This window comes from Schistocerca americana, chromosome X (assembly GCF_021461395.2).
Source record: "Schistocerca americana isolate TAMUIC-IGC-003095 chromosome X, iqSchAmer2.1, whole genome shotgun sequence".
Classification (NCBI taxonomy): Eukaryota; Metazoa; Arthropoda; class Insecta; order Orthoptera; family Acrididae; genus Schistocerca; species Schistocerca americana.
The window spans coordinates 657,755,497-657,769,094 of record NC_060130.1 but is presented as its reverse complement, the minus strand read 5'-3'; the positions used below and the strand labels follow the sequence as shown (position 1 = coordinate 657,769,094).

The window sequence follows — 13,598 nt, the reverse complement described above, 5'->3', positions numbered from 1 at the left end:
AAACAAAATTTAAAAAGAAAGATCATTTGTTTGCTTACAGGTGTATATTTGAATATGAGAACATCTTTTCATTTTTTCTGCAATAATTTTTATTAAATTGAAATTTCATCTATAGATATAGATTTGAAACCTGCAATACCCAAATTTGTATGTTTAAAGTAGTAAGTTCAATAACCCTAAAAATGTTTTGAAATTCAACTACATATTTGTACACACGACTTATAACTTCCAAGAAACCACATATTTTAGCCAGTCCACAGGTAATGGCAGCTACGTATAAGACCAACAGCGTAAGTGTTAATCCACAGTTCCTAATACTCAGGCAACTTCAGTAACCACAGGCATCTTTGATGTGAATTTGAATAGCTTTGACAGTAAGTGTTAATGCCACTTAATCCGTGTTGGGTTGATACAGGATACCAAAAACTCATAAATGTGCGAGATATGTGACACATGTGAATAGCTAATAGCTTTATCTTCATACTGCAGGGATTTTCTGAATCCCATGCAGTTGCAGCTTGTCTCACAATGAAAGACAGGCCGTGTGATGAAAGAAAATTGCTTTAAATGCCTTCGACATCACCAGCATGACAAGAGAGTTCCACCAGCACCGGATCAATATGATACGTCTGACATAAGTCACAAACCGCTTTGACAACACCTCACTTACAGTCATCCACCCTCAATCAGCACCATGAGCATATTATATTAACTAGAGGTCAGTGGTTTGATTTGAACCTGGGGTATGAGAAATGACAACCATTGGTGTAGTCTTTTGTTTGCCTACGATTATTTGTTGTTTTTGCTACTAGCAGTTAGTTTCTGCTATTGTTCAAAGCCCTCATTCCTCTTCATCCACTGCTCTGTTCCCCATGCTATTGTTGCCTTGATGGTTCAACACATGATCGTAGCTCATATCACCATCTTCTCCCTCATATTCCCCTTCTCGCTTTTCCATTTATTCACAGTTAGTCTGTTGTTAATTTGTTTGTAAATAAATGCAGGCACATCCAGACAATACACAGTGTCAGAGAATTCTTCTGTGATATATAAATGGTGTATTATTAAAACCTGAATAATATTATGGACGCCATGAAGAAATTGGAGGTTTTTTGGCATAGAATGCTTTGTGAAACTGCACTGGAACTTACGTGAGCGGAGTGGAAAGTGAAATAATAGACCGGCACATGTGATGGATGAGATTTGTAGGTATTTTATAGTGCAATATGATGCAACATTTTGCATAATACGACCAGGGACACGAAAATACAGTGAATCATATGTTTTCATGTTTTCATCCTTCTGCTGGTCAGACGCCTCTGTAAAGCTTTGAATTGTAGGTTTAATTTATTTTCATAAGTCAGTAATACATTACAGTTAATATTTTCTACATTACAGTTAATATTTTCTGATAAGTATGTGTTCTGTTAACATTGTGTTACTAACCTGATACTGCCCATTGAAGATACCTTTCATGGATGTAAATAGGTGTGCAAGTACACATTACATCCTTACTCATCCTCTACTGCCAAAGTATTCTGTCGTTAATGTATAGAGGAAATGTTATCACTGCTTGTAGACACTTAGGGAAGACAATTATTAGGTGTAGGCACACTAATATATAACATGTCTTACACTAAACTGCCAATAATTTCATGTTCTGCTCTATCTTTTATGACTAGCTTTCCATAAATTGCTTTTGTGTGTAGATATTTTCTCTGACGTAAGATGCCATATCTTTCAGAACTTTAGCAAAGTGAAGAAAAATACTTGAATCACAGTGACGCTGATACACAATAGGGCAGCTATTTCGTTACTCTCGCATTTGATTTCATAATTTTGATCTACATTGTCCGGATTTTCGCCATTTTTTCTTTCTAGTAAGATCGTTTTTTATTAAAACGTCAAAAAATCAGCCAAGATTTGAACTCTTCACCTACTGATCACCAGTACACACTTCTAACCATAATGCCATGAGAAACAAACGTAGTAGCACTCGCCTTAAATACATGAGACCACATGTTCATGGAAAGTAATTTTGTGGATTTAATCTTAACTCAGAAACTTTCAAAGTTATAATTTACAATTTCAAAAGACAAAAATAACCGATTTGAGAAACAAGCTTAAAGTTTTATAGCCTCTGTGCCACGTATTTGTTGGTTTTACTGCCACTGCGATCTGAAAACTCAGTCAGGTCCATAATCTGTGTCGTAGCGATCTGGGACATCGTCTGCCAGCCGGCTAGTAAGCAACCATTAACACATGGGGCATAGGTTAATACAAACTGAACGTCAGATATCTCGCATTTCCGGAATTAATTACATTCTTCCTCTCTCTAACATCATGCCCTGGCCCGATTTCTCTGCTGCTATTGCCAAACGGTCCGATTTTTCTGCCATTTCGTCTACAGTGGTCCTTTTTTAGTTTATTTTCCAGAGACCCCAAGTGAAATAGTCCTCATGGATGTGGAATAACACAATAAAACAATCAGTAACTAGATCCACAAAAGCATTTTTACTTGCTTCACTGGTTTCAATCACCAAGTACACTTCTTCAGACGGCTGTACATACAAATATACCACAAATAAGTAAAACTTAGATAGCAATATTAAAATTTCAGATTGAAAAGTTTAAAAATTTTAAAAATTTAGGCATAAAAATGGAACATATTTATAACTATCGCATCATTTACGAGTGTCAAAAAAGATGCATGCAGCACATTGCTGTGGTCCTAAAATAATGCAATAATGAATCCATAAATGCAATACTTACATGTAGTTCATAGTGCCTGTACAAAAATGGTATAAGGAAGTAAAACAACAAGTGCAAACATCATGCCAGAACTGCAGTTAATCAGCTAATGACATGCATATCTTGAGATTGGTCTCAGGCTGGGGGTAAAAATGCGATAAAATAATGAAGCAAAACTTTACACAACTATAGTTGTCACAAAGCATAAACGAAAATGTAATTGTGCATAAGCATCATTATAAGGGATAAATAAAAACCTAATTACAAATAAAAATAAGTTGCTACAAATGACAAATGGCACTATGGATGGGAAATTTGGAAACTAATCTCCAGACAGCCATAGTAAGGGCAGTAGCTTGCTATCAGGGAACCTGTCACCAAAATCAAAGTGCAAAGCTTATCATGGGGCTGGAAACTGTAACTGGAGTAAGTGGAGACACATTTCTCGATAAATGGATAATATGAAGGGTCAGAAAGCGACTATAGAGGAAAGCAAGTGGCTACACAATTTTATTACAGTAAAACAACAAGTACTGTGGTATTTGCATGTCGCAGGCACAATTTGTGAAAAAACTTTGCGACCTGTCATTAGCTGATTAGCTCCAGTTCTAGCATGATGTCTGTTCTTGTTGTCTGGCTTCCTTACACCATTTTTGTAAAGGCACTATGGACCGCAATTAAACTTTTACAAGCTCTTTTTAATTAATAGCTTCATTATTGTATTAAATACAGTTTTTGTATTTTAGGACCACCACAATATGCTGCATGCATCTTATTTTTGACACTCAGAAATAATGTGGTAGTTATAATTATGTACAATTTTTAAACTTAAAAGTTTAAAAAAATTTAAACTTTTCATTCTAAAATTTTAAATTCTTATCTACCTTCTACTTTTTGTGATATATTTTTCTGTATAGTCTTCTGAAGAAGGGCAGTACATGCCTGAAACTGGTTAAGGAAATAAAATTTCCTTTGTGCAACTGGTTGCTGATTATTTCAATAAATACAACTACAGTTGCTGAAGATTGATAAAATACTAAACATTTTCATTTAAAAAGTAATAGCATACTTGTCACAAAATACATAAATGTACAATACACTGACGTGTATATGATAACTCTAACACTATTGTAACCATGCATCATCAAATAGAAAATGTATTCTACAAGACTTATTTACAATCTTTGTATTACTGCACTAAATTTGTACAGATGTATGTAATACTTATGTTACTTTGTATTATTAGTAATGTAATCATATCATTTGCATCTAATAAGGAAATTGTCAGTGGAGCAGAATAAGTTGGCCACCAACAAATCCCTTAGGTTTTGTTTAAACTCAACTCTAATTGTAGTTAAACTTTTTATATCTGCTAGCGAGTTATTGAAAATGTGTGTTCCTGGAGAATGGACACCTTTCTGGACCAAAGAAAGTGACTTTAAATCCTTTGAAAGAATATACTCATTCCCAGCACTGCTTCCATGAACTGAGCAGGTGGTTTGAAAGATATATCCATTTTAACTACGAATTTCATTAAGGAATATGAGTAAACAGATTGGGCAGCAGTAATTAGTATACTCAGTTCTCTGAACAGGCCTCTGCAAGATGTTCTTTAGTTCACAACAAAAATTATTCTTATTACACGTTGTTGGACCCAATAAACGTTAATGTGGCTTGACAAGTTTCCCAAACAATAATCCCTTATGACATTATGGAATGGAAGTAAACGTAGTATGCTAGCTTTATTATTTTTATATCACCTATGTCTGACATCATTTGCACTGCAATAGACATTTTTTAGATGCTTCAGCAGTTCTGTAGTGATCACCTCCCAATTTAATTCATTATCGAGCTTAAAGCCAAAGCTTGTAATACTGTCAACTTCTTCTGTCTGTTTGGCCTCATATTTCACCTATATACTGGCAAGAAACATCTTACAACTTCTAAGCTGCATATTGTGTATTTTTTTAAAGTTTGCTGACAAAGAATTGCCTAGAAACATTTTATTAATGTCCATGAAAATTCCATTAAACAACCTCTCCAAAAAGTAGTGGATTTTTTTTATGCAGTGTTTGTATCATATGCTCACACAACAAGCCTGGCCTCTGATGTTTCAAATGACAGGTCATTCATAGAAACAAGAGAAAATAAGGCCCTAAGACGGAACCTTGTGGGACACCACATGTAATTAGTTCCCAGTCGGATTGTGCCTCTTCACGTAATATATGTCTCCTTCCTAAGGCAGCCTTGTTGCCTGTCAGAGATATAGCATTTGAACCATTCTGCAGCGTTTCCTATTACACTGTAAGGTTTTAATTTACTTAAAATTCCTCTGACAGTTCACGGAATATACCAGTCGCCTGTAGTTTACTGTCTAATGAATTAAGCACATTCTGGCTGTTTCTATAAATAGCCTTCTTAATATTAGAACCCTTCAGACATGTGAACTGTGACTCTGACAATATGTTATTTGCTGTAAGATGGTTGTATATTACCTTGATACAATCTTCTCGGGTTATCAGCCGAGTGATGGCATCGCCTTGTCGCAGTGTCTGAATGAGTTTCGTACCCATCATCTTCGACTGAAGATGATAATTACGAAACTCATTCAAACGATTTGGCGACGCCACCACTCGGGTGATCATCCGACAATATTTTGTAATTGGAATACGCCTGAAAACCTGCACTCACATGTATATTACCTTTTCTAAAATTTTCTAGAATGCTGCCAAAAATGAAACTGGGTGGAAAGTTAACGGTATTCCGTTATCCCCTTTCTCAGAAAATGCTTAATGTCAGCACATTTCAGCCATTCCGGAAATGTTCCAGTGATAAATGAGTGGTTACACAGATACAATTACTTAACGTGTTGTGTAACTTAGAAGCACACTTCTTGATTTTAAAGATGTTACTGTAAACATTACTTCTACCGATGTAATGTAGAGAAGGTCAGATTCATATTACTGTATTGAAGATATTTCTAATGACTGGTGTGAGATATGCCATGACAGCATTCCCTGAACCCGACAATCCCATCCTAAACTAACATAGGACGTAACACAATGGAAAGAAACTTTGTTACAGTGAATAGTTATTCTCTACAGTGACCCCTTGAACGTATTTGTTTGGTGGATACTAGCATTTGTTTATGTGATGCAATAAGAGATGCTAACGACATACATTAAATTCTAGCTCATGTAACAAAGAGTCATTATGTCAAACATTATTTGCTATAGCCCAAGTTCATCATTTACTTCTCTACTAAACTGGGAACCAAGTTCTTTTAGATATCATGTGAAATTAATGAACGAAACTCAGTTTCATTCTGTGCTTTTCCATGTATACTAGTCCATTATATTAAATGATTAGTATGCCATCAAATTATATCTCACGACGTTGCGTTCGCTACAACTGGTACCAAACTTACTTTTTGCTGAACGTTGTACACCGCGTAACCTGTTCTCAAAAATTCACTTGAGCTTGACTTTATCACAGAAAATGCCACGTTTTTACAGTACATCACTTTAATACATAATCATCTGAAAATAATCTTCCGTCGTACTAGAAGAAAATAGTTGACTCTACATATTACTGTTTAAATCTTGCAATAATTGCAACTTTGTCTTGGGTTACAATCCTGGCATTCAAATACCAAAATTTGAAATAATCTTCGTGCGCTTTTGAGTTCTGCCGTTTAATTTAGAATTTACTTATGACCACCAGGATACATTTAACTACTCCAGATTAGTGTAATTTTCCTTGGACTTTTAAAAACGTAACCTAATTGCTCATGTATTTCAAATGGAAGATACTCTCTGCAAGGCAGAGGTGTATCATCGTTTGTACATTGGGTGTGGAACGATTATTCGGATTTAGAAAGCTAGCACTTCCAGCAGAATCATCATAGAAAAACTATGGAAATTTTTATGACTCATAAAAATTGTGCGATAACAGAAACCAAACATTGCTCTTTGATTTTACGCCTGCTGTGTTTTACAATACTGTGGTAGCACGGACGGGAAGGAAAGGGCGAAGCTGCCTGCTGACGTAATGGATATTGCGGGGATATTCTTTACTACTTAAGGTTACTGGTTTTCTGGTGGAAGTATTGTTAAAGTAAGACTTAATTTTTCTCATGTATGGCGACGTTCATTTGTGGCTACTGGGACTACAGTCTCGACCGAATGAAACTCTTATAAATAAATAAACCACGCAACGGGAAGGTGCAGTGAAATTGCATCTCGTAACTGTGCTCATGATTGTGAGGTTATTTTTTGTTTTTGTAGCATTTAATGACAGAAATGCCATGTTGTTGTGTTTTTATTCGAAGAAGTGTATTTCGTGAATTTCTGTGACGTAATGAAGCTAAAATGAAGAGCTCGAATTTGGGAGAAGAATGACCGTGATAAATGGTAAGCTTAATTATTTTGACAGTTCATTTCCGTTGTCATTTAAGTGTTGAAAAAGTGATGTTTTGCTCCTCGGATATGCTTTTCACTACCGAACGAAGAGTGTTTTGTTGTTTGTTTATGAATTTAAATGTCCTGATAACGAGGTTATGTTTTCGGGAATTGTGTGCAGAAGAGCTAGAAATGAGATAAGAAAAAAAAAACAATAACATTCTAAATGGATTGAGGTCCGTATACTGGTAATTAAATTGTTATTTGTTGTATGGAATGCATTTTACACCACGGGCATCGAAGTATTCAGTCGTATCTGCACGTTGTAAAGTATTGTTATATGTAATGCAAAACGTACAATAGGCCTAATTATTTGTTTTGGTAACTGTATATCCAAGGGGACACCGACAAACGATGTGGAATCTGTAGATTTCGTAATATAAGTGAAGTTCTCGAGTGAACGAAATAACTGGTGCAAGTTCTCCAGTGCGGAGAATTTTTGTAGGAACTGCACGTTAGGAATTTGAAAATTCTTTCCAGACTCTCTCGTAAAAATTCTTTTCTGAATCTCTGTTACTGTGTAATCACTACTGTAAACAAAACAAAAAATATGTACACGTTAATTACGCCTGTTGTAAGCAACGTTTGACGAAGATTATTTTTACTGTCCTTTGGCAACGGAACATAACCAGTAAATCTTATCTGTATGAAACACGTTTTTAGAACTTGTATGCTTTAGTTTTCTCTTTCGGAAGACAAAAACTAGATTCAGAAATGCATTATTGTAACAAATAGACTAGTGTGTGGATCTAATTGGCTGATATCACCTCTAATAAAAATAAGAGTGGATATGCTGATGGTCATGTCAGACTTGTAATGTGGAGCAAACCCAGGCTACTAAATGCTGATGTCAAAAGAAGACTGGTTGCTGCTGCTGCTGCTGCTGCTGCTGCTGCTGCATAAATCTTCAACTAACAGAAATACAATTTTTTCATTTGGAACTGGAACTAATATTTACCCAGCACAGTTACGAAAACTGCAGTCTGTATTTTTCACAAGTAATGATTGAAAAGTAATGGTCCCAGACTAAAAAATAATAATCTATTCTCGTGTGTTACTGTGGTTTCATTTTTAATTATGTTCCCCCAACTGTTCCAAACCACTCACAAGGAAAAGAATAGAAATAGTTGTGAATGACAATAACTGTTCAATCAAAATAAAACAGAAATAGGTATAGTTTGCTGGACAGACCTTTGTGCCACGAGGTACCCAACATGTACAGGATGGCTGATATATCTTAACCATCCCCAATAACTTTTTGTATGGAAGCAAAATAAAAAAAAATCCTGCAGATGATGTTTAGCTACCAGGAGGACATTGACCAACATGATTGCCTTTCTTGCAATGATGTTTGTTACAAACATATAAGTACAAACAGCATTATGTGTCCTTTCTTTAAAATGTAGCAAGTAGCACCCTATATATTTTTCATTCTGTAACCCACTACTCTTTCTCAAGACCTATTCGAAAACATATCACAGTGTGCCATTCACATTAACGTTTTATTAAAAAGTATCACAAAATTTACTTTGACTCTCCTGTACTGGTACACTGGTTCACTTGCTGTAATTGACAATAGACAAATATTAATACATATAAAATGCGCACCAGTCACATAGTCAACTGTCACTTGTTGAAGATTTGTGTGTGTACAATGTACACCAAGATGAGATGGTAGAAATGCTGCTCATATACAAAGACCAGAGTGGTAATTACTGTAATGTTTTCTTATTTATGGTAAGATTATATGTAGTACACAACTGTGGTACTTTTAAATGGTATGTGGTGTACAGTGAAGACCTCACTTGATTAAGAACTGCATAATTAGTACTATTATTTTGTTGTGACTGAAGGGAGGCATAATGCTATTCGGGCAGAGAAACTCTACAGAGTGATATCCTGACAAGAATCCACCTTCCTGACAAGTGTTTACTTGTCTTGTGATGGTTTAGGAAATGGAACATTTGAACCCAGGGCAACCCAATAATTGTAGAACTCGCGCAGGCAGAGCCACCGTAGCTGGTAACCTTGCTTCGGTTGCAATGAGTCCATACATGAGTGCATGATAGGTTAAACAGGAGATTGGCATTCCTAAACCAAGTCTCTGTCACATTCTAACACATCACCAGCTCTATCCTTATTGTACATACTTTCACCAAAAGTAGCATGGGAATGGTGTACAGTCAAGTCAGTGGACACAGCAGCAAATATTTGCCAACCAGAACTTTGATGAATGTTCTTTGCCAAACAAAGAATAGGTAAATAGAAAGAACATGTATTATTAGTCTAGCAAAAGCCCCCAGTGGTTTACACAGGTTGAACACCAGTGTCCACAGAGAGTTAATGTCTGGTATAGGATGTTTTTTACTGCAATTAGTGACTATTATCTCACCAGTGGTAACCCAAACTGCAGGGTATATTCCAACCTTCCTCCATGAATTCATCTCGTCTTGTGGATGAAATTCTGCTAAGTACCAGTGGTATGAAAGTGATGGATGTCCACCGCATAATGCCTTGCGTGCACATAGTGTTCTGAACTGAAGACATCAAGCCAGGTGGATTGGCTGTTGAGGCCTGATCAGTCTCCTGACTTCAGTCCTCTAGACTTTTTCTGCTGCGGATGCATAAAAGACATCATCTATTGGGATATTCCAACTGCTCCAGAGAACATGCAGAAACATATTGTGCTTCTGTGTAATTCATTTCACCAGGTGGCACTGCACTGCACAGCACAGTACCACTGTCTGTGATCACCAGTTTGAGCATTTTTAAATGTTCCACACATTTTTGCACCCAAAATGGATTACAGAATGGTATTAAAGATGCTCATTTGTGTTGCTCATTAAATTGAATGGTGTGTTTACAAGGAGATTTGATACTTTTTGTAGAGTCATTGAGAAGGGTAAATGGATTACTGAATGAAAAAATACAGGATGCTGTTTAAAAAAAAAGATGTACTACTAATGATCATATTTTCATAATGAACTAAGTTACAAAAAATGTAATCCTGTTGGCTTATATTCCTCTTTTAACTCAACGCTGTTTGCTTTGTATATATGCTTAATATCATTAAAATATTGGGGGCAGTCTAGAGTAATATCAGGTGTAGAAGTAAAAGCTACAACGGCCAACGTGTCTAATTATAATTTTATTTGTGGTGTCTGGTTTTGGCAAATCTAAGTTGCCATAATCAGTGCTGTAAAGCATATAGATCACAAGTTACAAACTGAGTTGGGTCTGGTATGATAAGGTAGGTTGTTAGCGGCAACTTGTGTTCGTTTTCATTGGTGGGGCTCAGATAACAAGTCAGTAAACTTTAGAATGAATTTGTTCTGAATTGTAGTTATATAACCTATATTGTTGTTATTTATAGTGAAGGAACAGAATCTTTCAACAGGTTTCTTCCCACTAATTTACCACGGTATTACTACAAACATGACTTATGCATGTAATATCTGTTGTTTCATCTGCCTGTACAGAAACAAGAGCGGAAGCCTTAATGCCTGCAATCAGTTATTCAATGTAAACTTGATACATATAGTTTAAAAATTCCTTTTGTGTAACGCGTGACATACATTTAACAGTTGGAAGTTTGAGTGGTCTATTTTTTGTAGAGGCATTGAGGAGGGTAAATGTTGTGTTTACAAGGGTATTTGATTCTTCTTGTAGAGGCATTGAGGAGGGTAAATGGATTACAGTCATCATTTCATAGAAGAGTTAACAAATCTAAGAAATTGCAACAGTTAGCTGACCCCTTAGTGCAAACTCACGAGGTCCACGAAATGTTAAGCACTCTATTATTCTGGTTAACATGTGTGTATTCTTTGTAACTAATTATGTTTTGGAATTGACATTTTATATTCTGAATCAATCTCAGCAGCAACGTTAGTGGTGTCAAACAATTTGCATTTGCTAGCAATTTCTAAATGTAATTCAGTCTCTTAAATGATGTAGATGCTTACAGTAGACTGTTGTCCACATTTTTTCACCACCAAATAACACACATTTGGAGCAAAATAAGTTTTGTTTGTCTTCATTCTATGTTAACCCCGATTTTTTGCAGAACCATGTATTGCAGAAAGTTTTGTTCATCTTCCCATCGAATTGAGACATTAAGAAACCTTATAGTTGATTTGCACCTGACCGATTGATTTTCAACTTCTCTTCCACACTCAGTAAATTGAAGGGTATTTTCAACAATCAATCTGCTTTGTTGATTTTAAAATCACTGTAAGAATATCTGAGTTTCAACCACACAGTTCCAGTATACAGAATCTACATGCAAGATGCCCATCTTTGCTGCCTGCGAAATTTCCCATTGACCTGCAGGAAGGTGTGTTAAGTGATGTGGGTGAAAATTCGGCCTACAGGCCCAAGTCAGCTGTCCCCAGATATTGTGTAGATGTGCGGACTGGTGTGTGAGTGGTAATGTGACAGACAGCAGGGTTCGCTTAGGGTGTGCACAAGTTGGTTCCAAATTATGCCGTGGCAAGGAACGGACTGGGGAAAAGAAAATGGCTTGGTCATGTCACTCTGACTGCAGTTTACAGATCATGGGGCGTGGAGGAAGTACAGGCCAGTAGGTGCTGGCTTACATCTGAATGGTGTGGGTAAGGAAAAATGATTTTGTCACTGGTAGGATGAGCTAATAGGAAAGGTGAGGGAGGAGTAGGAGCAAGACTTGGCCATGCTACTGGTAGCTCAGAGTAACCTAATGTGTTTCTCCAGCAGTACTACCTGCCGGTAGCTCGTAATATCTTTGCCTTGCCTTGTTGTTCTCTGTCTGCTTTCATCTGTTATGTGACTATGACCTTGGGCAGTTGGTGCGATTTGAATATGATGTCATATGAAGTTTTATGCAAATCTTGTTTTATTTCTGACATGGTGATGTATTACTTACTTTGTGTTCCTGGAATGTCATGTCTTGACACAATATATTGTGTGGAGATATGCTGCATGTACATAAACTATGCTGTACACATCCATTTCTTGAAAGTATGATCTCCACCTAAATATATCAGACCTGATTATGCTTGTAATTTGTGATCTGTAACATTATGTTACAGAAATTACAATTCTATGGTGTAAATGGAATAGCATATGAGTGGTTTAAGCCATACCTACAGAACAGCAGGCAAAAAGTTTCCTTATATAGGTCAAGTGACTTAAATAAATTTTGCCACTTCGTATAACTGGAGTGAAATTACATTAGGTGTTCCATAGGGTTCAATCATGGGTCCCCTTCTGTTCTTGATCTATGTGAATGACCTCCCTTCCTGTCTGAAACAGGAAGCTGAACTGACACTGTTTACTGATGATACAAGCATCATTATTAATCCTGTAAAAGAAAGCCAAATTGAAAAATGATACAAATACGGTTTTTGGGAAAGTCATTAATTGGTTTTCTGCAAATGAGCTTGCTCTAAACTTTGAAAAAACACAGTACATCCAATTTTCTGCTGCAAAATGTACAGTTCCTTCAATAAATATAACAAAAATGGTTCAAATGGCTCTGAGCACTATGGGACTTAACATCTATGGTCATCAGTCCCCTAGAACTTAGAACTACTTAAACCTAACTAACCTAAGGACATCACACAACACCCAGCCATCACGAGGCAGAGAAAATCCCTGACCCCGCCGGGAATCGAACCCGGAATAAATATAACACATCAACAGAAGTCAGTAGACAGGGTAGAGCATACCAAGTTTTTGGGTGTACATATAGATGAGAATCTTAATTAGAAAATTCATATTTTGGATCTCCTAAAGCAACTAGGTTCAGCAACTTTTCCAGTCAGAAGAATTGGCGATTTTGAGGATATAGAAATTAGTAAGCTAACATACTTTGCATACTTTCACTTTCTGATGTCATACGGAATAATATTTTGAGGTAACTCAACATTTAGACAAAAAGTATTCACTGCTCAAAAGAAAGTGGTTAGAATAATGTGTGGGGTTCATAGTCACACATCCTGTAGGCATGTTTTTTAAAAGATTGGGAACTCTTACAACAGCCTCAAAAACATCTACTCACTAATGAAATTTGTTCTCAACAACATGGACCAGTTTAAAAACAACAGTGACATTCATGATTATAATACCAGAAAAAAGAAAGACTTACACTATCCTTTGCTCAACCAATCTTTGGCACAGAAAGGGGTAAAATATGCTGCTATAAAAATTTTCAACAAATTACCCGATGAAATAAGGTGTCTGACAGATAGCAGTAATAGCTTCAAAAATAAATTGAAATCGTATCTCTTTGACTACTCCTTCTGTACCATAGATGAATTCTTGAATAGGAATAAATAAATCTATAAATATAGTATATGCATTTTGTGCCATTTGAGGGAATGGGGTAAATAATCCAAATATTAATCTTTA

General features: G+C 36.1%; 1 protein-coding gene across 8 annotated transcripts in view; it reads left to right on the top strand.

The window, feature by feature from the left end:
- Positions 1-13,598, top strand: part of LOC124556703 (catenin delta-2) — a 506,669-nt gene that overhangs the window by 306,139 nt on the left and 186,932 nt on the right. For 7 of the 8 annotated variants that reach the window (XM_047130681.1, XM_047130680.1, XM_047130682.1 and 4 more), the window contains exon 1: positions 6,581-7,163. The exons of the other annotated variant lie outside the window; for it this stretch is intronic. The gene's annotated coding sequence lies outside the window, so the exon portion shown is untranslated. Of the gene's footprint in view, positions 1-6,580; positions 7,164-13,598 lie in introns of those variants that run through there. 8 annotated transcript variants of the gene reach the window in all.